This window comes from Phalacrocorax carbo, chromosome 4 (assembly GCF_963921805.1).
Source record: "Phalacrocorax carbo chromosome 4, bPhaCar2.1, whole genome shotgun sequence".
NCBI classification, from domain to species: domain Eukaryota; kingdom Metazoa; phylum Chordata; class Aves; order Suliformes; family Phalacrocoracidae; genus Phalacrocorax; species Phalacrocorax carbo.
This window is the reverse complement of record NC_087516.1, coordinates 48747157-48770546: the sequence shown is the minus strand read 5'-3', so window position 1 is coordinate 48770546 and position 23390 is coordinate 48747157. Positions and strand designations below refer to the sequence as shown.

The window sequence follows — 23390 nt, the reverse complement described above, 5'->3', positions numbered from 1 at the left end:
TCTTCCCTGGCCTGAATCATTATGGTGGGTGATTGCGCCTCCTTTCTCTTTCTCAAAGAGCCTTAACTCACTTTTTAACAGTTGCCAACCATTCCTTTTCATTTGGTTGGATTTTGACCTATTCAGCTGTAAATCTGTGTCAGATGCAGGAGCCAGTGCCTGCTGCTTGCACCACAGGTATACTCAGATAACATCAGCAATGTGGTTTTAAAAAAAGGGCTCGGGGTGTCGAGTAGTCAAATGACAGCTAGCATGTAGACTCCCTTCTTGGCTCAGCCAGGCTCTTTCTGTGCCTGAAGAACTTTATCCCCTCTAGGCTTTTCATAGCCATATGTAAAGAGGGGCTCGTGGTGTGTGTGGGGGTGAAGTTGACACTAATATTTGTTGAGTATTGCATGATCTACAGCAGTGTGTCCTCTTGCTATAACAACACCAGCATGTTACTGGAAGTCTTTGGACAAATCCATTGTTAGAGTTGACCGCTGTGATTAGTAAACATGGCCATGCAGAAGCTTTGGGCTGGGCATGTACTCTGTATTAATCATTGTATCTTTGCCCTCCCTGACTGCAGGGAGCTATGGAGGCTGGGTGAAAGGGATGCCACAGACAGGCATTTTCTTACGAGCAGAAAATATTTGTATGGATCTTTAAAAAAACAAGCGGGGATGAAAGCTGGTTTTGTTAGTTCCCATCTTGGCCACGTAAATACCATGCAAAGCAAAATAAGGAAAAGAGGCCTTGAACATTGGGGTCTATACTATGTAATTACTGATGTAATTAATATACATCACTGTTTTGGTAGAGTTTCCCCCTCACGCCAGCCCCATGATTTTTTTAAACCAATGGTCACATTTGCATCTTTCTTAGTATCTTCACTTTTACAGATAACTAATGGGACATTGAACTGAAGTACAGTCACTGCTACTTTAATGTTACACATCGGTGGTTAGAACAGATCTGTTCCTGAGCACTTTCAAAACTGGAAGAACAGATACTTTTGGTATCTTTTATTCTAACCAAGAGAAAGTCTTTCAGCATCTAGGCAGAAAAATGAGCAACCTAATTAGACCAAGATTTCTCAAGAGCAGGGAAAGCATTTCTCAGTTTTTTTGGCATACTGAGATATCAAACTTGTGAGCTTTATGTACAACTTTTAGGAAAGAAACAGGCATTATAACAAATGTGCTATTAGTTCTACAATAACAGAACTAATTAGGTCCTCCGTTCAATGTGAAAAACGAATAAAGCACTACAGTGTGCAACTTTGTATTACTCAGTCTTTTTCTGCTCTTGAGCAAACTTGTTCCTGCGTGCCAAAGGCGAGAGCATTAATTGCGTACAGAACCCGTGTATAAATCCAGTGCAGCTCACAGTTTGACGGGTGCCACCGCTGTTCATTCTCACCTTGCTGCTGTCTGTAATTAACCTTCTGCAGTTTGAAATTCTCCATGAAATGAAGGATGGGCTGTGGTTTTGGTGGGTCTGCTCTGGCCTGAATTAAAGTAGCCAAACACCTACTGCATCTCAAAGACCTTACCTGGCTGTGTGGACAACCAGGGAACAAGCCAAAAGATTCATATGATCAGTCTTCTAGTTAAATAACACTGTGAGCAAGAGGAGGATACGAGGCTTGTTGTGACTTTCCGTAGATTATTCTTTATAACAAATTTGGTACAGGCTCCATTGCTCCGTAACAGAGGTGTACAGTGTACCACCGAAGAGGTGACTGGCTGCTAGGTACAGTTACCTATGTAGGTGTGCACTATCACACACGTAGAGCAAGGATGGGCTTCACATATGAATCTGTCCTCCTCCCCCGGTATGTGGGACTAACAAAATGCCTGCTGGAGTTGGGGGGTCCCTCCCTGTTGACCTCAGTGGACACAGCTCGGTGTCAGCCTAGGGAACAGGAGCAGGGACCCTTTCCCAGCACCTCCTCTGTGCCACGTGCTTCCAGTGCTCCCCTTGTGCTGCCTCTGGTATTTGCTGGGCCTCTCCGTCAGCTGATTTAACTCACTAAAATGGCCAAATAATAGGGAAAAAAAAAATCCAAAGTAGAAATTTTGCATTGGTTTCTGCTTTCTGGAGAGTCATGGCAGTGGTGGGAAGGAACAGCAGGGCAGCCTGGGATGGGAGCAAGGCTGGGGCTGGGGCAGCAGCAGAGAAATTTGCGGGGCGGAGAGCAGCAGCCCTGCCTTGGACAACGAGCTGCCAGACTGCCTGGGCTGCATGTGAAACCACAGCCGAATTCCTCATGTCAATGTCTTTATTTTGGTTATTGTTTGAAGGAGTCTCCTTATATCCAGTTTCCAATCAAAACAACATGTACTCCTAAAATCTGAGCTCAAATACGAACATGTTGCACTACAGGGACTGAAGTCTACCAGTCGTATAATGCAGATGAATGCCTTTGAAAAACAAATCCTTAATCAAAGTTACACTCCATTTGTTTTTAAAATTTTCATTTTCCATTTAAGTGGCTGTTTCACTGCTATGAGAAGCATTAAGAGCTGTTCATGTTTTTATTTTTGTGGCTCTTTTAAAACTGAACTTCCCTTGTTATTAATGTCCTGGCGGTGGATATTCTCACTTATCTGCCCTGTATTCATAGCTTGGGTCCAAGATTACCTGCGAAGGGTTTTAGATTCTTCATGCAGAAATTTATGCATTGTTATTATAACTATTTGAATGTTTTCATTGTGAAGCACCATTCCTGTCTCACTATATTGTTGTAATTGTATATTGTTAAGGCAGAGAATTTTTTTTTCCTGCTATGTCTTTTTGCCAGGCTGCAGTTAATTCAATATTGACTTGTAAAAATAACATCAATGAAATTATAGGTGCAACTAGCTTGTAACTCTTTTTGCCCAGCCACTGAAAGAAAGTAAAACAAGGGTGCAAAACGGAGGCAAGTGAAGAGGGCCAATTTCAACATGAGGAGAAATGAGGAAAAGCTACCTACTCTAAGAAGAAGATACTCTATGTTTACTAACAAGCCATTTATTTCTACATAGGTGCTGTCTTCAGTCAAAAAGACTGAAGAGGTCACTTTTCCACCCTGGCTTCCTCCCTTGAATGTTTAATCATAGTAATAAAGACACTGCTGTAAATTACCTCTGACACTCATGAACTTTTTTTCCTGTGGGCTACCCTTTCTGTTTGAGTAGATCTTTCTTCTATTAATGAATCACCATCTCAAATAATAGAGAACCCCCAGAACGACTGTTTTGAAGCTTGATGAGAAATGTTTTAATTCCAGCATGGACTTCTTTCAGAGCAAAACAATACTTGTGGAAAAAGCTGGGCTTTTCCAACACTTCACTTCCTGAAAATGTCGGTGATAGTTTGTTCTGAAATGGTTATTGAAACATATTCAAAGCATGTTATCAAAATGTTTTGTCTAAAAAAACCCAACCGTAACCACTTTTGATGAAAGATCATTTCAAAGCATGACCTGACAAACACACAAACCTCAAATTTCAGAAAACAGGAAAGAAATTGACATTCCAAATTTTCCTCAATAAAGCCTTTAAAAAAAATTAATCATCACCACCAATCAGCTCATTAATCTATTCAATGAGGCAGGCAAAGGGTTATCTCTGGAAGGAGGTTCACTTCAGCTGTTTATCTGGATTTGCTCATTGCCTCTTGATACTATCTGGTTTTGAGAGAGCTCTGCCCATGTCTGCTCTTCTTGGGCATTCACATCCCCCGGCAAGCTCTCCCATGCTGCTCGGTCTCTGCATCTGCGGCTTCCAGGTATGGAGGTGTCAAGTTCCTTGTCACCTTCCGGCTTCTGCCAGCAAGCCAAATATAAATCATCCAGAGTAGTTTTATATGCTGATAGGTGAGTTTCTTATACAAGATTTTACTAGATTCCCATGACAAATCGCTCTGGAAATACATTTATTTGGTCTTTTTCCTTTTTTACATTTTCCTTCTACCAACACGAATTCACTGGTAGTATAGCCGTGTGTTTTTTACAAATTGTTTAAAAAACAACTTGAACCCCAAATTTCTTAGTATTTAGTCCCATCCTCCATAAGTCAAAACCTGCTGGCTGCACAGCCACAGTCATGAAAATATCACTGCATCTTTTCAGACACATGAGGGCCTGTGTAGTGGTAAGTAATGCAGGGGGTTAAAGTATTCTGGAAAATCATGAAGAAAGTAAGCAGGTGGTCATATGTCGGGATAGGACAATGGGGTTTTTTTTATAAAGAAAATGTTAATGTATGCTTAAGCCCTTCCAAAGTGTTGCACAGGTCACTATGACATCATTGATAATTTACATTTTCTGCTCTGCATCATTTTGTGTTCCTGGTTTAGGGAAGCAAGCTAAAGCTAGATAAATGCTGGATGTGCTCGGATGGTGTGCATTCAGCTTCTAATTGCTTAATGACTGCTTTCTTCTCTCTCGTTTATTATCGTTATTACATGTCTGTTAACTAGAAACTGTTTAGCAGAATTGCACAAGGGGTTGCCTAATGTTTTACTACCAGATTTGTGAGAAGGAAAAGGATGGGATGGAGAGGAATAATTTTAAGAAGTGGGAAATAAACAGAGGCTTTTAAATTTAATTCCTGGCTGTGATTGTCCTAATTAGCAATGGGTCTATTTGGTGCCTCAGTTCAGAGAGTGTGAATAGTGCTGCTTTGTGTCTGTCACGGTGATTAATGTCTTTTTTGGTAACAACCCAGTAACACATACAGAGTCATATACTAAATCTATAGAGTACGCTGTCCCAGAACAATTCCGTGACATATACCCAGTTACATCAGTGGTGATGTCCTCTGGTTGGATTGCTGAAAAAGCAGGCTGATGAGTTGTTAGGGGTGTCTGTTGAACCAGAATATTCAAGGGACTAGATAGAAACAATAGCCTGATGAATATACATTGAATTTAATAATAGCTGTTTAACTTCTATTCCCTGCTCATTTTGGATTCTTCTCCTCGGCATGGAAACCAGCTTCTCTGCACATTCCACAAGGCAGCAGAAACAGAGAGACAATAAAATCACACCTAAGTGCAGCATATTCATCATGTAATATCTCTGATCCTTTCCTGGAACTGGTAAGAGAAATGGGGTATATCCCACTGAATCCAAAATGTGGTTGTGCTCATATTACATGCACAATGGTTATGAAAGGCAGATCTTAAAGCAAATCAGTATATTCATATTAATTTTAGTGGGCTTTTGACCAGCCCTAAGCTGAAGCCTGTGGCTTTGAGGAATTTGATATCTACATTTTTATTTCACTTTTAAACAATTCCAAGACTCCCAGCGTTTATTTCATATATTACAGCAACCTTTCTCAGAAGTATTTTCTTGTACCATGCAAGCTAGAAGGTGCCTGGAATTTCAGGAACAGATGAAAGACAGCATTATCCACTTTCTTCCTAAAGGAGATATTTCTTCAGCTGACCTCGTCTTGAAGGGACATTCAGATCTGGATTGTAGCATTTGTGGAGCAGAGCTATCATAAATTATGTGACTGATGACACTAACATACTGTGCGATATCTTAATTTTTTGTTTATTCATTAAATAGATTAATATAGAGTTAGATACATAAAGCATATTGCAAAATCTAATAGGTAATTCTCAGACAGACAATACATGATATTTTACACCAACAAGCTGCACCTGACGAGGCCTTTATGGTATAGCTTTCATTTCGAGAAATGTAGTGCTGTGAAACAACTGGCAAGCGATGCTGTATATTAGTTGCAGTAAGAAGAATTGAAAAATATCATTTTGAAGGCATTGCCAACAAATTCTTCTCTTTTGGCATGACCTATAGGTTACAGTGATTTCGGGTTCTTGTGAGACTGTCACACCCTGACACTGAAGATAATTCCACGCCATGTTAATGGAAGTCAGCGTTCATGCAGATACGTGGTTAGAGTAATGGAATTAATAGCATTTAAGATTTGCATTCCACACACAGACAGCTCCTATACATTTCAATATATAATTGGCATTCATATCTTCTGCTTTCAGAAACGAGGGAGAAATTGGGTAGTCAAGATCCCACGATCTATCTGTAGGAAAGTTAAATACTGGTCTTGATTCAGCTGAGTCCTAGTGCAGTAACCACTGCAGGGCACTGTTTCTTATTGGGTTTAAGGAATGCATGTGAACCGTATGTTTTTCGTCACTCAAGGATAATTGCTGAACTTTCTCTGCATGGCTGAAGTTGATGTACATAAAAGGGTGCAGGTTTGGGCTGGTATCAAAGATCTGTACTGGTTTTGTTTGCATACAAAGGAGGCATGCATAGAATTTTGTGTTACTGCTATGTATTCCTATGTAGTGTGCCAGTAACTCTTCCTCAGAAAAGATGCAGTTTGACTTTCTGTACAATCTTTCTTAGGCATTGGCATGCGTGGTTTCACAAAACTGTGCCTAGGTGACAGACTGGGGGACAAGATTTTGGTCTGCTTTTGGCAGTGGACCTGCTGGAGCCTGGAGGCGCTTGTGCAGCTGGAGCAGCACTTTTTGGAGAGCATAATTATGTTTGTTTTGTATTGTTTGGTTGTTTTCCCCCTGTGAACCATAGGCATGCTAATTGTGAGGCATGTATCTCTGGTTGAAGGAGCAGATAAGTCCTGCTGGTTGTGCTTTTTGTTTCTTTGTTTGGAAGTAGGGGTGCTGGGTACAGCTGTGGATGGTTTTGCCGATACATACTCCAGTGCATAGTACGTACTCAGAAAGGTACATGAGACCTGAAGTTAGCTGCTGCTAGCTAGAAGATCCTGTCGTATCTGTTACTGTTCAGCAGAACTGATTTGGCAGGCAGGACTCATGTTTTTTTAAGACCAGTAACATTTGGCTTATCTTTGCAAATTATTTTGAAAAAACCCACACTTCATACTCTAACACTGCAAGATACGTGCTTCTTATTTTTACTTTGATCTTTGGTGAATTCGGTTGCTGTGGCTTAGACTCCCTGTCACTTTTCATAGGGCTGGGGCAAAGTGTGAGTGAATCAAAGGAGCTGATGTGGTTTACTTTTGCCTATTATTTCTCTAGTTCTATTGAATTAGTTAGTTGTGACTGAAAATTCAGCAAGGAGACACACAAAATCTTGTTCTCTGTGAAATAATTCAGCAAATTTGTTGCTTGCCATCTCACCCAGTGTTACGTGGTCCTCTTACCAAGTAGTCTTTTTTGAATATAATATGAATGCTGTAGATTAGGAAACCTATTTCATGTGTGCTATGGCAGCACTCAGTTTCAGAAGGAGGAACTATATAGATGTTCAGAAAGCCTTTCATATTTGGTGTCTAAGAAAGGAAGTAGCCACCATGAATCATGGGCTGTGGTGACTACCTCCAAAATACAAAGTTTTCATTTGTGAAAGTTTCTGTGAACTCAGTAAATGACTATATAACTTCCAGACAGCTCTCACACCTTTCATCATGCATGTTTTTAACATTTTTTTGGTTTTGTATGCTGAATTCTTATGCTAAACTCATCTGAAAAGTCTTGGGCTCAGAGCAATAAGGCCAGGTAGAAAGCAGGAAAGTCTCAAGAACTTTACCAAGACTCGAATTTCATGCATGGTGTTATCCCTGTGAGCCAGAGTATGCTCTCTCAATGTAAGGACAAAACAGTGTATAGCCTTCACTTCTGTTGCTGCTCCTTTGTTGCAACACAGACTCATTCCTGGACATTAACATTCTTTCCTCACTCCGCTCAGCGCTGTGGCTAATAACTATTTGTGGAACAAACCCAACAGGCTGAATCTTCTGTTTGACCGCTGGTGGCCTTAAAATCGAAGATATGTTAGCAAGCTGATGATATCATTGCTTGTGTGCTGGTGAGAATAGCTAGCCATGTATTTTTATAGTTTGGTCAGGAACAGTTTTAAAACTATTTGGCAGATCTCTGGGTGCCATTGTGAACTTACTTAACTACTTTTCCCGTTACCAGACTGCTTATTTTAGTTTTCATGTGACATTTGTTAATCAGGATATATATAGAATCAGAAGCAAATGAAAATTAGTATAACTTTGGAAAAATGAGAATAGGAAAAAAAATCCATTATTTTCTGTTCATGCATTTTCATTTTTATTATGGTAATGAAATGCTTAATAATGTACTCTTCAGCTGGTGAAATATATCATGCGATGGTAGAATTGGAGCATATTTTGGAAAACTCCAGTGACAATGAAAGGATACATAGTTTTATGACTAGGTAGCAAATTGGCAGCATCACCTGCATGCTAAGCGCAGCTAAAGTAACATCACTAATGAGATAATATAAGATAACATATGGGAGTAAATAAAAAGGTGTTGGACAGGTGAAGAAATGCCTTAAGTTAAATCCAAAATATAGGTGTAGTTCAAACAACATTACGGTTCTGACTCAGGCTCTTGAAAGTATGAGAAGTGAGAGTTAAGGCTGCCTCTCTATACTTAACATGCCCTGGTGCCTTTCCAACACATATTTTATTATGTGAGCTCTCCCAGCGATTTTGGAACGTAAGCAGCATTTTGGACCTCCATAGGGGTTTGACAGTGAATTTTTTCCTGTAGACCATCGAGCAAAGATGAAAGTCCAGAGAATTGGGAGAGAGAAAAATCTTCAGTTCCATTTTTGGGCTGTTGTAGGCAAATAACATAACATCCCCCTTCCCCCTCATATTAAGGCATGACTAAATACTTCGTTTAAAAATTTGGACTGTGGTTAGAGTTTGGGCAGATCTTCATTTTATGTCCCCAGAAAATGATTTAGTTTCAGAGAAAGTTGCTTCCACCCCTTCTGCAGAGACAGGCAAACCGGCAGTCAAACCTCTGCTCTTCCTGACTCAGACCGAAAGTTTTCCCCTAAAGGCAGCAAAATGGGAAAATGAACTCAAGTCTCCTCCACTCTAGGCTGGTACCCTGATACTGAGCTCTTCTGACATGATGCCATGGAAAACTTTGTCTTCCCCTATGGGACAAAAGCAACACTGAAAGCCTTAAGAGTGGGCATAAAAAAAAATGGCTGGTTGGTGCTTTGGACAGTGATGGGACCAGAAGATGAGGATTTCAGAGTCAGCACTTAACACACTTCTCCTCACTGCAGTATCTGAGCCTCTTGCACATTCCAGTGAACCGGTTTTACAGCTGCTTGTTTTACAAATGGGAACGTGAAAGCGAGAAAATGTGTTGCAGAGCTGGGAGTTGATTCCTCTTCACGCAAGTACCTCATCCGGTGCAATGCTCCCAGGATCTCTCTTCTCATGGCTACAGATTTTCTGCATACAGCCAAAAGGGTTACTGATTCATCTGGCATTTCCTTTAGGTGGTCATTTTGTCCCTGCATGCTTTATGTGCCCAGTTTTCCCATTGATGTGAATAGGAATAAAAATAAAAGCCCAGTTCCTTTAGTTGAATCAAGAGTAAGTGGTATAAACTAGTCTCCCTGGCATCGCAGGCTGTTCTGTGGAGATCAGAGTTGATATCTCTTTAGTTTAGCTGTTAGCTGTACTCTGAAAGTAATTCTTTTGTTTTCAGTTTTCTTCTTAGGTTGAAACAAAATACCTTTATACTTACCACCAATAGCTCCCGAGACTTAGGGAAAATTAGCAAGGTTATAAAACGTACAGAGTGTGTGTGGTTTGCTGTTGCAGCTGCACTTTAAAGGAAAAGTAATATACTCACTTGTCGTCCTTAGAAAAGCATCTATAAATTAGCACTCTTTGAAAAGCTCCTGATGCCTAGCACAATTTTTATATATTACAGCCAAAATGAGGGTTCTCCGCTTTTAACACTTCAATCAATTTAAACTGTCTTGCCAAGATCTGAGGGGTCTCTCCTCCAATCCTTTTCTTTATAATGTTTTCTGACCTCGTGTTTTTCTTCTAACAGGCTGAGACATGAGGTGCCTTGGAGGTGCAGAGTCCCCACAGTGACTCAGTGCCTTTGCAAAGGTCTGTAAGGCCAGCTGTCCATACGGCACGGATAAGTGCGATCATGGCTAGAGGTACTGCATCCTGCATAGCTCCCCCATGAGCTGTGGGGCTGAAGACCCTCACGCCTTCAGCAGTGATGGGATCATCTGCTTCAAAGCGCCTTGGGAGGGTTTGAGCCTTCGCTGTGAGAGCCTGCTAACATCTCCCTTTCCATCCACTCAAAGTGCTGGAATAGTTGTTTATCCACCACCCTTCAGCTCAGTGGGGTTAAGGGCATACTTCATATTGTACCTTCTTGCAGTACTAAGAATGAAGAGTAGAAACTTAAATGAGAATGATTTGTGTTAACTCTGTTGCCAAGGAGTCTTTGTTAAACTCTCTCTTTCCATAACTCCTGAGTCAAAATAATATTGACACTATTAAATCTTCAAGTTTCTTGCTTTTTGTGTATCAACACTAGGACAAAGCAGTTACAGTCCCCAGAGATGCACATGAGTCAGCAGAGTGAGACAGAGATATTATAGTTTCTCCTGTCCTTCCATGTCCTGCCCTCTGCCTTTGTTAATCTGCATGTGCAAATTAAACTGAAATTAAACTCTTAATTTATCACCATGTTGTGGTGACAGCAGGCAGGATCAGAACACTTTACAAACACGTAGCACCACATTAACATCCGAAACAGATTCTTCCCCAGAGAGGAGAGAAGATTTTAAAGAATGCAGAAAGATACCACAGGGCTGTAATCCCTCTTGCTGCACAGAAAACAACTGCTTGTTGTTGAAACATTCGGAGGGGGAGGTGGGTGCAATAATCTGCAGAACATATGTAGGATAAGGCTTTTCCACTGTCACGAGTGGAGATGAGAAACTTGAAATAAACAACATTAGGGGGAAAAAGGGGGGGGGAAGAAAAACAACAACAAAAAGAAAAACCCTGTGGCAAAAGAGAAAAGAGAGAAAAGATACTGTGTGGTAATAACTCAGCGTGACTTCCCAGAGAAGTGAACTGCTCCAAGGAGCATCCCTTTGGATGCAGATTGTCTCTGCTACAGAGGGCTGCAGGCTTTGCCCGCGTACCTGCACTGCCTTTACTTGCCATTGCCTGTTTTTGCAGGGGACTGAGCCACCTCCTTGCCCCTTCGCGGGATACTAGCCAGTATCCCAGGATCAGCAAGGGCCATCTGTGCAGACGCCCTGTGGTCCTGATTTAGTAAAGCACTTAAACACATGCTTAAGGGATTTGCTGAATTGGATGCTTTGCTCTCTGCTGGCTCCTTCCACATGTCTCCTGGCTTCCTGACTGTTTGGCTCTGCGAGTGCTTTAGGATGCTCTGGCTGTTGAAAGCTGAGCCCCTCTCCTCTGCGGCATCAGAGGTGAGATGGGCATACAAGCCTTGCCTCAGCAGGTAGGTCTTTTCTCTGTTATTTTGCAGTGGGAGATGAGCTTGCTGTCCCCACGCTCATCCCAGCAGGTAAGACGCATGCTGTGGCGTGTGGGGCCATACCACATTGTCCTGTCCTGCCCACAGCCCCGTAGAGCATGGTCCCCGGCCTCACCAGCATGCTGCCCTCTTCCTGTTGCATACCTGCTGGTGGCACTGGTCTCCAAGAGGTGACCACCCATCCCATCAGCTCCACTCCAGTGCTGTCACCCCCTGCCCAGGGCAACCTCATGCCACAGAGCATCCTCCACAGGGCTGTGCCTTATTTTGCTGGCAGTGACAAAAGGCTTGGAAAAAGGCTTCGTTTAAGTGGTTGTCTTTCAGAGACATTTTTGCATTCGGGTGGGTTGCCTTTCCCATGAGGGGTGCAGGAACAAGATTTCAAAGCCTTTGTAAATATGACAATTTCAAAGGTTACTGGCTTTAGATACCCCTTTTAAACTCCTAAATTCCCAGTCTTTGAGAGCACATAAGTGATTTAAGACCTTATGTCTGAGGGCTTTGGCAGGAGTAAGTTCCAGAGCTCCTAAGTCACTTCTCTTAAATAAAGCTTTACTCCCTCAGGATCTTTCAATATGTTATCCTCACTTCTGTATTCAACTTCGGATGACAAAATCTTCAGAAATATTTGGATTCCCACAGAGGCTGGGTAAGAACGAGTTTATTTATTCAGCCCTGCTTTGCTTCATCAAAGAGACCCCAGCCAGGAGAAGTTGGAGGGCCCCATTCATTATGTTTTGCCCAGCCTGAGAGGTACTCCTGCCTGCAGTAGCGATGCTCTGCAGGGAAATGCAAACTTGCCAAGCTTTACTTACCTCAACCCAGCATGTGGTACAGCACGCTGATAGATGCACGGGTCTGACACGCTTTGGAGACCAGCCAGGGGAGACATATTGCCTGGCAGAAGCAGGACACATGTTCCCCCCTGCACTGCATGTGATTTATGTGCCAGGTCAGCGCCCAAGCAGGGTGCTTTGCCAAGATGGGTACTGGGGTGCCAGTCCCTGGGAGGCCAGTCCTTCACACAGCCACGGCTCCTTCTTGCATGGGAAGAGGGCAAGAGCTGAGCCTGCAGCCACGCCAAAGCCTCTTTGTAGACACCTGTACCGACAAGCCAAGGTGGTGTTACGTTTTTCTATACAGGGGTCCATGCAAGCCAATGGCCGGGCTGTTGGTTTGCTGTGCCACTGTGCGTCTGGGTGGGATCCCCAGGCTTCTGGGAGAGCCTGAATTTGTGTGGTTAGAGAAGCTGAGCCCACAAGCTGACACTGTGCCTCCCACCAACGAAAAAAAACCACCCCAACATCCCTTTAAAACTGATATTTCAGGCCTCCATAAAGAAACTGATAAGGAGGTCAGAATTAGCAGGATTATTTTGTTTGGAGGTTTTCCACTAGGGTTGAGGAACTTTGTATGGGGCGGACTCAGGACTTCGGCATCTCTGTTAAGATCAAATCTCAGTTTTGGATTTTCAGTCAAGTAGTGCTGGGGTGGGGCGAGAGGCAGACACACAGGGTTAGGTGCCGCAGCTGGGCACCATTTCCCCGCGCAGTGCTGCCATTTGAAAAGGGGTGAGCAGAGAGAAAACTATGCTGAAACTGCTCTGAAAATGATAATTTCTGCAAATTCACCTGCAAGAAGCAAACCCTTTCAAGGGCTTCATTTGAGAAATAAATGTTTTTCCTTTAAGAGGCTTTTAAAGAAAGTGCCCTCTTGAAAGAAAAGTAAAGAAATCCTGGTGATTCATCTGAGCAGAGTGCAGCATATACTCAGCAAAAGCAAGAAAGAAAGGAATGAAAGTGTGAGCAGAACCTTGATTATTGGTGATGGAGGGGCATTAGCCAAGTTATAATGGATTGTCAAACTAGGTTCGTGTTTGTATAACCTCCCAAGTTCCTTGCACTGAGTCAACATTTAGCCATCTGGTTTGGGGGGTGGGGAGAGACATTTTGTTAAAAAAAAAATGTAAAAATCAGTTAAATTTATGTTTATGTTCTGACGGAAGAAATGTTTTAAAGGAAAACATACCTTTCAGAGTGAAGCATTTGTTTTTGTTCTTCACAAGTGCTTGTTTGAGTTCATGTTTGTTAAATGGCTTGTAGTTATTAAATCATGGAGGTTTCCCCTGCTAACATAAAAATAGGTGTGATTGGAAAATTTGTAGCAGGAAAATAAAACTGCCTTTCACCCACTTGGACTTCACTTGACTTGGTGAGATATTTGTAAACCCTGATTGACTTAAAAGCACATTTCTTTAGGAAAGAAGTACAATTAAGACAGAAATTTGCCAGGAAGATACGTAGAAGCTGCAGCAATAACACCATGAATTGTGTGTCCACCCAAGGACACAGCTATCCTCAAGCGGTGGTGCTTATCAATGAGGGAAACAAAACATTTGAGTATGAAAGCAAGAACAGCCTGGAAAACAAAGGTGTGTTTTCTGTAATGCAATTTCATTTTCCAGCTTCCTCCTTATGTATAGAAATTCAGTCATTTCTTATGGTTAAGACCCCTTGGCTTTGATAGGCACAGCATGTACATCTTTAAAATGATGGTGACCTCTTGTCAGTGAACCTGTGTGCAAAAATAACTGTGCTGTGTCTTTTGCTACACTGGGACCTGTGCAGGTCAAAAGCCCAGGGCGGGTGAATAGCCATCAGCTGGCTTGAGGTGGCTTTAGGTCAAGTCCTAATTATGCCTTATGCTAATGAAAAAAGGGATGATACATCTGAGCGCAATATTTGTGACTTTGTCCTCCACTGCTCCATAAGGGAGCATGAAACAGCACCATTATTTTCACATGCAAGGACACTGACAAAAGTACATAGGCAAGAGGAGGAGGCAGGCACAAACACCAGGGTGGAGATTTGGCTTTAGCCCTCCAGTCTCACTGAGGCTTTCTGGGGGCCAGGGGTGACTGTGGATGACTCTGTGGCATGGCTGGCAGAAACATTCAACCAAAGATGCATCTGCTGGTGTCTGTGGATAATATCTTCTTGTGCCTGTTGGTTTCGTCTGGCTAACCACCAAGAGATTTCCCTGGAAGTCCCTATGCTACTGGATTTGTGCAATTCTGAACAGAAAACCCCATTGATGACAGAGCCCCAGTGTTTTGTTTTGCTATCGTGTATGTGGGCAGATTTACTAACTTGCAAAATTCAGTACATCATAATCAGTTTCTGGGTCATTAAAGAGACTTGGCAAACTTTTGCTGTACTTTGTAATGTATTTTCCCTGGTTCAAGTCAAACCAGAGTGAGAGCCTTGACTTTGAGTGTTCTGATTTATTTCTTCTGTTTTTAGAAGTTGTCTTTGTTTTTGTTGCATAGAGGAAAAAGAAGAGCCTGGTGAAACACTGCACTCATAAAACAAAAAAAGAAGAAACATTTAAAGAAATGGTATGTCAGAAATTTAATTTGGATTCAGATGAAACTGCTTTATAAGAAATATATGCTATCTAATTCTGATCCACTAATAAAAATGTTCATTCAGCAAGGGTTAACTTTCTGTTGTGCACAAGGATCTAATTCATTTAAATCCCTCTTGGGTTTTAGCACACAAATGAAGTGTTATACAGTGTTGCTGGAGCTCTTGGCATTGGGTGAATTTTTCCCATCATAATGTTGACTTATTAGACATGTGCAAAACCTGTCCACCTCACTGTGGCTGTGCCTGTGTGGCAGAAAGCAGTGCCGTAAGGAGCCCCAACGCGGATGGGGCAGCTCAAGTCTCCCTGCAGTGGGCCTCCTGCAAGAGGCTGGGTCTGCAGGGGCTAATCCCACCCGTTGGGGAGGATGGTGCATTTGGCTGGGTAGGTGCCCTGACCTGAGGCACTCTGTACTTTCTGAACTCCTTGAGGAGTTTACGGATCTTGCAGACCTGGGGACAGTAAGAAAATGCTTGTGAAGTTTAAACAAAAGTGAGCCTCTTCACACACTCGAGATGGGGTCTTTGGTGCATGCATATTGCTTTGGGTAGCTGGTGGGATGTTATGCCATGAAGTATTTTAGAGTGATGACGCTCAAGACCAGGTGTGCAATTCTGATGTATGGATCATAGACATCCAGGGGTAATACTGACACCCGGACTGGTTTTCAACACAGAGTTGCTATAACCGAAGATGCAAAGTCGGTGTTTGCATGTGGGATGTTGAGTCCTACCCCTATATAGGACATAATAACAGAAATGTAGGCAATTATATAAAGATGAGTGTGCATGTGGGCTCCCTGTTATGAATATAGGTATTATTTGTAAACTTAATCCGATTGACTGAGAAGAGAGGGGACACTTATACTTCATTTACAAATCCTGGGCTTGTTTTTGTTTACCAGGGCTTCTTTGTACTCTTCTGGTAAGGTAAAGTGGTCTTTGTATGGGTGGAATTATAAACTGCACATCAGAAAAGGCTTTTTTTTACAATGCCAAATTAGCATAAAAGAGACTTGGTACAGATGAAGGTCAGACTTACTGTTTGCCCTTCCTCAGCTTTTTCTCACCAATGCTAAATCAGCTTGTTCTGGAACTTTCTCAGCATATGGACTGGAATTATAATTTGTTTTGGACTGTTCTTTTTTTTGGAAGTAATTGTTAATGTTTCCAAAAGAGAGAGATTTTTCAAAGGGTAGTGGAGCATCCCAGTGTTTGTCTTCTATGATGTTCTTTATAAATGTGCAACCAGATATTTTCGGTGGCTCTGCTGATCAAATATCTATTGATTGGGAAATTTTTGCCTACATTGTTGCCATACAGGCATGGCAAGTCTTTAAAGACGGTGTTAAAAAAAAGTTAACATCTCCTAGTTTGTGAAATCAATATAAATATTTCTTTTAGTCAAGTTTTCAGTTCCTAAAAGCACACTTAAGAAAACGATTGCTGTAAGTTAAAATAATTAAGATTAAAAGGGTAATTTTTCATGAGAGTTTTAGGATGGGTCCCATGTTCATTACATACATATTTGAATACTCAATAAACTGAATTTAGCCTGAAAACCTATCCAGAAGCTTGTTGGGGATTTAATTCTCAGTGGTAACGCTATGTGCAGGAAGACAAAGGTAAATGAAAGGGAGTAAAAATCACATGTGTTTTTGACCAGACAGTCCTGTGTTTACAGCTAAACACCCACCATAACTTTATTTTCATGTGTTGTCTTTTCAGCATAACTTGAAAGAATATGAATCATGCAGAGGTCAAAAATCAAGGTAATTTTCTTGACACAGAATATTTTACTGTAGGACTCATGGACCGCTTACCCTCAGTAGTATGAAAATCTTCTCATTGCCCTTAGGCTGTTGTGTCGTGAAAGGCTGCCGTGTAACATATGCCTCCTGCTTCCTGATTTCTCCACGGGGCAATCCAAAATAACTTTTCCAAAATGTCCTTGAAAATTTAGAATGCTCCCTTTTCATTGTCACAGTTCTTTGGAGTCACTAGTCATCTGTCGCCTTGGTAAATCTCTGTCCCTCCCCTATATTGATAAATTATCAGTGCTTGGCATGAAAGTACAGCTTAACTGTTACCCGGATGTTAGACTTCAGTATAAGGCTGTGGGAAAGGAAAGGAGTTATGTTCTGGAGACGGAGTAAAAAATAAGGAATAGAAAATGCTTTGACTTTTGACATTATCTATATTACATAGCAATATTCATGTTTTTCGACTGTTTGCTGTACAGTGAAAATGAAGCCCCTTTTAAGTGGACAAAGGATCTTGAGTTATTTAAAGTCAAAGTCTGTTAGAAACAAAACTGGCAGCAAGCAGCCTGACAGTAAATTATGCAGCTGATAATGAGGAGGATGCATCTAGTTTTCCTTCTCTGAAAGCTAACCAATGCAAACTGATATGCTATTTTAGCCACTAAAGGCTTGTCTAACCATGGGGTTATCATAGAATTATTCCTATTTTTGTTTCAAGCTGTACCTTCTTCTGAAACAGACGTATATGTAGATGGGTTTTATTGACTAGAGGTACTTAAAACCAGATCCATCAGTCCTTCAGTGCTCAGCATCTCTACACCTGACTTTTAAGCTCCTAGCACTGGGAACAGAAAAGAGAAATCCATCTTAGAAACCTAAGTTTCTTATCCAGTGAATAAGCAGAAATCAGTGTGTAAGAATGGGAGAAACTATTGCAAAATCTTGACCATAAATGCCAGTAATGAAAATTGCAAAGAACTACGAAGAACTATAAATACAAAATATGTAGTAGATGGAAAACAGAGATACTCTGTAGACATATCCAGAAGGCTTAGATTTTGGAACAGACTTTGCTGGGAAGTAGCCGAATTGCTGTCACTGAGGTCTTTCAAGAAGAGATTAGACAGAATCTAGAAAGGACAGTCTGGGCACATTGGAGCTCGATTCAGAACAAGACAGTGCATACTTGGTGGGATGAAATCATAGAAATTTTGTGCTGGAAAAGATTTCAGAAGATTAATTTCTTTGGTCCTGCTATGAACATATTGACAACACAGTAACAGTAAGGACTGGATGTAGACATCTTCTGAATGCACGGATAATAGAAATGAGTGATTGATTAAAAATATTTGTGTCATATATGAAACCAGACTTAGGTATTTGGTTTTCTTCTGAGCTAAAAGACTAATACACTGTGTGTATGTATCTTCTGTACACCTCTGTATACCTTTGCTGTACCAGTCAGTGTGACTTTTGGTGTCTCTAAATTGAGAAGGACAACACTGTCTTGCTGAACTATTATGTAAACAAGAAATATTAACATGCATTAAAAAATTTACCAACCTTATGCCTATAGAAATGTAATTGCAGGCTAGACTGTCCTCAGCTAGTTGCTTATGGGCAAAATGTCACGTTGCATCACTTTTGAAATTAGTGTATTTATTTTTCGGCTGTATGCTTCAGATGAGTTCCACATGTACTCCAGATTTAACAAATTCATCATTGGTATCTTATTATCATTTGAAATTACTTCACAGTTAGGTCAGATCCAGGGTTCTCATTTGTTTTTCATAGCACAGATCACATTTTAATACAGAGTGTCTTGTGTATATCTCCTCTTCCCATTTTGCAGTTGTGAAACACCCTTGTGGTGTGGATAGTTATTACATACATAGAGAAGTAAAGTTAGGAAACTATTTCATGCAATTTTAGCTTCATAACAGTTTAATAGCTGGGACTAGGGAGAGCCAGCTCTGTGTGACTAGCCAGTTCTTCACTGTGGGCCATTTTTCAGAACATCTGACAGTATTGTTTTATAGTATTTCACTTCTAAGTTGTCTGTCTGTGTTCATTATCTCTTGTTTCTAAGGATTCTGCCTTCCTTGAGTACTATCTCTCTTTCTGTCTCTCTTTTCCTCTCTGCTGACAAGACCAAAGCTAGAAAGCAGTGTGTAAGATAGCTCCCTCCAAGTCACAAGCTACTGGTGGCTTGTGCGAGTCTAGGGCCAAGAAGAGCGGGACCAAAGGCCAGTACAGGCTTTTCTGAGGAGGAAATTGGAAGAAGGTGTGGTCAAGTATTCTTCACTAAACTTGCTTTTTGACAAAGTAATTTTCAGCCAAACACCTACCTCCAAGAAAACTGGTTGCTTTCTTTGGAAATTACCAGTATTTCACAAAAAAAAAAAAAAAAAAAAAAAAGGGCTGACATTAAATAAAAAAGTTTTTCTTTGGATATACTCCTGTGTGGCCTGGTGTCTGTTGTACCTAGGTTGCCTCACAACCCCACTGATGTCTCTGACTGACAGCTGGGGCTGTGTGTCTGCCTGTACTGTGGTCCTGCCTGCACCCCCAAGAGAGGTGTTGGCAAGGGGAGGTGGGGTGCACCACAGGAGGAGAAGGCTTCAAGGCATCCTTCCTCTGGAAGGCCTCAAGCTGGCCACAGCTGTGCTGTGCAGCCCCGGGAGATTTCCAGAGGTGCATGGAGACCTCCCTCTTCCTTTCCATACAGTTTACTCCAGTAAATTTCTTTGTCTTTCAAAGATGACAAGGAAAATAGGAGACGCCCTCCATGCCCATTTAGAGCCATTTTCTTGGCTCTGCTCATTAACATATGCTAGCCAGGCTTAACACATTTTAGTAAGCCAGTCTAGCCCATGGGTTTTATATGCTCATTTATTACTTCTTTCTCTTTTTCCTAATGAAGAGGTGCTGCCTGCTTGGTTTTTGTAATCAGAAAGACTCTTTGAGGACAGCTGAAGAGATTAAACTGACCAAGTTTATTTTGTTTGGTCATTAGAACTGCATGGATCATGATGTAAAGGTGTACATTACCATTCCAAAAAGAGTGCTCTGTTGCAATGATTGTAACAACAGGGATTGAGTAACCTCTGCCAGACATATTGGTGCATTCAGATTTGTACACACGTACTTACAACAAACCACTGTCACAGATAGATTATAGAGCTCGGTGGATGGGCGCTATGGCCCCAGGTGGCATTTCTCATGTCTGTATGTTGTTAAAACCCTCAGAAGCCCAGGAGCACTCTTGCATGCCTTGTACCAAGGGCATCCTGATGCAAAGGTCTGCTGCCAGCTCTGCTTCAGCATGTAGCACCTGGGAACACCATCATGCCGCTGCCACGTTAGGCAGCTCTCATGAGAATATAGTTCATAGACGTACCATTCAGTTTAAATATGAAACATTATGGACACTGGCTAAAAATATACCTTTTTGACCAATGTGTTACAAAGATTGTCATGGGGACGTCTTGCTCTCTCGATCTTTCCTAAAATCGATATGGAAGCTAAAAGCAAAGGTTTCCTCAGAGGGTGATGTGAGGAAAAAAGCATCCTGCATTTCAGATGTTCTTTAACAAAATTTAGTATGTGGAAATTAGGGGAGGAGATGGCATCATGGGGCGGATGGTTCTTAGAGGGCCAAACCCACTGTGAAAATCTCTTTCAGTACTAACAGGGAGACATGAATCTGGTCGTTCAGTGATTATTCACCAATTCGGAAAAAAAGCATACAAATTGTTTCCAGGGTCAAATTAGACAAAACAATGCACACTTTGTGACACACTGGACCTCAGTTTTATGGCAAGAACCTCCAGTTTCTTTGGCAGTTCAAAGCAGAGCTCTGAAGTGCACTGAAGGCTTTGTGGCAGCTTCATAAGCATTCACAAACTCTGGAATATACTGAGCAGTGAGCTATTTGATTACACGTATTAAGTGGATTGAAATTGCTCCTTGTATATTGCTTAAATAAGGCTTGATCTGGGATTTTGGCATGATGAAGGTGGAAGGAGCTCGAGACAGAAAAGACAGGATCTTCCTTGTACATTCAAGCCAGCAGGACTTGGAAGAGGGTTTTGGGGATTTAATGAAATGCTGCCTATGGCTCTCCCTGTGAGAAACATAAATTAATCATTAAAAACTCCCTACTTTTCCTGTGTTTGCTGTGTGCACTTGTTTTGTCTGCTGGGTGGTGGCTGGGCTTGGGCTATACTAGTTGCAGGAAGTGTAGGGTGTGCTCTGCAGAAACACCAGGTTTGGCCCAGGCACATCAGCGTCAGATGGGGCTGTCCTACTCCGATGGAGCTCTTCTGGGGATGCTGCAGCACATAAGGTAAGATAGTAATTGAAACAGTTTCTGATCAGTCTTTGCTGACATAGATACTTAAAATGACCAATATATCGGAAGGTGAAATCAATGTCAGAATGGTTTTCCTTTCTCTTTTGGATCAAATGTTGGTTTTAGATGATTACTGCTATTTCAGCCAGTGAAATTCCAGGGCAAAGGCACTTCAAATTTGAGTATTTGTAGGTATTAGGATCCTCCTGCCACGTAACACAATGCCATCAATGGCTTATCTGAACCCTTTAAAGGCATGTGCTGAGATCTGTCACTGGAGACAAGACTGTTTCCTCTGGTTAGGAGCAAGGTACAAAAAAACCCACCCTTTTTGCCCCCAATCAAATAAGGAGGTAATGAAGATAAAGGTAGTCCAAGTATGACCTCAAACTACAGAATACTTTGCTTTTATTTTTTAATGAGGCTATATTTTGTAAGGTAGACTATGGGGACAAAGGTATTCAGGAGTAACTACAGAAGTGCAAATGAATGTGTTTGCAATGGAGGAGTGGCTGGATAATGTCCATCTCATAACAGTCCAAGATCTGGCAGAGGAAATTGCAAGTCTGGCAGAAAGGATTTTTAATAATCTATGAACTCAAAGGTAGCACTTTATGATTCAGGGATAATGTCTGTTACACCTTCTGTTGAAGAAAGGGAAAATAATCTGGGCAGCTCATTAGTGTCACCTCAGTAGTATGGATTTGAAACAATAGAGAACAGAGATAGGAAGACAAGTAGAAAATGGAAAAAATAAAAGCAACAGGAGTTTTTCCAAGGTGTATTGTACCAGGTTAACGGATACTTCTCTTTGACAATATAATTCCTTTTCAAAGGAAGTGAAATGTAGAGATTTCATCTAGCAGGGCTTCAGTGCCACTGAACTGTGTGGGAGACTGAAATAACCTGAGAGAGATGGGGATTTGTAGGCAGACTGTCAAGTGGTAAGGAACAGGTTAAAGAAGAGGCCATAGGGCTGCCGCCTGAAAGGGCAAGGGTTGAGCTGGAGGAAGAGTGCCGTGCATTCCTCCCGCGCCATCTGGAAAGCGTTCCCATTTAATCGTGCCATTGATAACTTTGTCACCAGAAGTCACAGTGTGCTAAAAGCACAGGCTGAGGAAACCAGTTGGGAGCTGTTGTCTGCCAAGGGAAGAACTGAAATATCATCCTGGGGCAAACGGATGGACCTTCTGGATGGTGTGGCAGAGTTGGGAGAAAATATAGCAACACAAAGGGCAAAGTGAAAGAAATGAAGACTTTGGTACAAATTTCTTTGATAAGCCATCCTAATGTAACCTCCTACACTGAGTAAAGGTTGCTTGCATTATGGAACGGTCTTTAATTATGTGATCCCAAGCTATTTTTTTCATAGCATGTCAACCAAGTTCCATGTAAAGACTATGTCTTGTCTAGAGGTACTCCACAGGTGCATCAGGCAATTTGTTCTGGCGGACACCTGTTTTTTCTACTGCAGAAGTCAAACGTATGGACTGGATGAAGGGCAACACAGAAAGAGAATGGTTAATGCATATGAAGAGTCTTGAATATCTCCCTCAGGAGCAGGACTTTCTTTGTCTGTAATGGCAGAGCTGCTTGTACCAAACTTTTCCATTTCAGGGCAAAAAAATATGAGGATTTTTCAGAAATATTTATGAAATTTTGGAAAAAGATGAAATCAGTATTTGGGAATGTTTTGATTGGCAAGAAAGCTTTGGCTGTTCTACCAGCTAAAAATACTCATTTTTAAAAAATCAAAATTCCCAGATGTTTGGAGGAGAGCTTAATAAAAAATGGTCTGAATATAAAAAAAACCCAATAATCTAATCTATATGCATACATGCTGGATCTATATTGTATACTTAATACTTTTTAAAGCTGTAGAGAATGATGATAATGTATTATATGTTTTTATCTCTCTATTCACAGCTCTAGCACAGGAGGTTTTTAGAAGGTACTTGTTTTAAATGGTTGCTCGGGAAATATTTTCAAATCAGCTTCTTTCCCCATTGTTCTCCTCTAGATTGTCAAGACCTACTTTGCAGTGACTACCACAAGTTATTGTCAGGCTGGGGAATGTATGTCCAGAAGTGGTGCAGCTTGTTGTGACTTGAGGAGCTGGGGGGGTACGGTATAGGTTTGTGTGCTCTTGTGTTCAGAACATAACAACAGGGAGGAGATGTAAGACTTGTTTTTTCTGCAATCACTGGTGAGTCACTTAGAGAAAGTTTTTTAACTCTGGTCACTCTAATTAAACTCACGATTCCAAATTAATGTGTCAGCCTATGGGGCAGAGGCCCCAATCAGCCAGTTTATACTGGCTTTGGGAGTAGACGGGCAAGTTTCAAAAAACAGATTTAGGTGCTGAACGTCAGGCATCTGACTTTGAAAAAAAAAAATATTCATTTTAATCTGTCTTGCTTTAGTTTCTGGTTCATGTGAGATCCCAAGTTGCAAACCAAGATTATCTTGACGTTTTCCTTTGCCTTTTTCAAGGAAAATTTC

General features: G+C 41.4%; 1 long non-coding RNA gene across 3 annotated transcripts; it reads left to right on the top strand.

The window, feature by feature from the left end:
- The first annotated feature begins 11146 nt into the window (after window positions 1–11146).
- LOC135313273 (uncharacterized) lies at window positions 11147–18146 on the top strand. 3 transcript variants are annotated; one of them, XR_010372891.1, is made up of 4 exons: window positions 11147–11376; window positions 13605–13777; window positions 14675–14743; window positions 16500–18146. It is a non-coding gene; the product is annotated as an uncharacterized LOC135313273 (long non-coding RNA). The 3 variants fall into 3 exon arrangements; XR_010372892.1 differs by lacking the exon at window positions 11147–11376 and having other exon boundaries at window positions 11552–13777; window positions 16500–16543; window positions 16630–18146; XR_010372890.1 differs by lacking the exon at window positions 11147–11376 and having other exon boundaries at window positions 11552–13777.
- Window positions 18147–23390: the final 5244 nt, after the last annotated feature.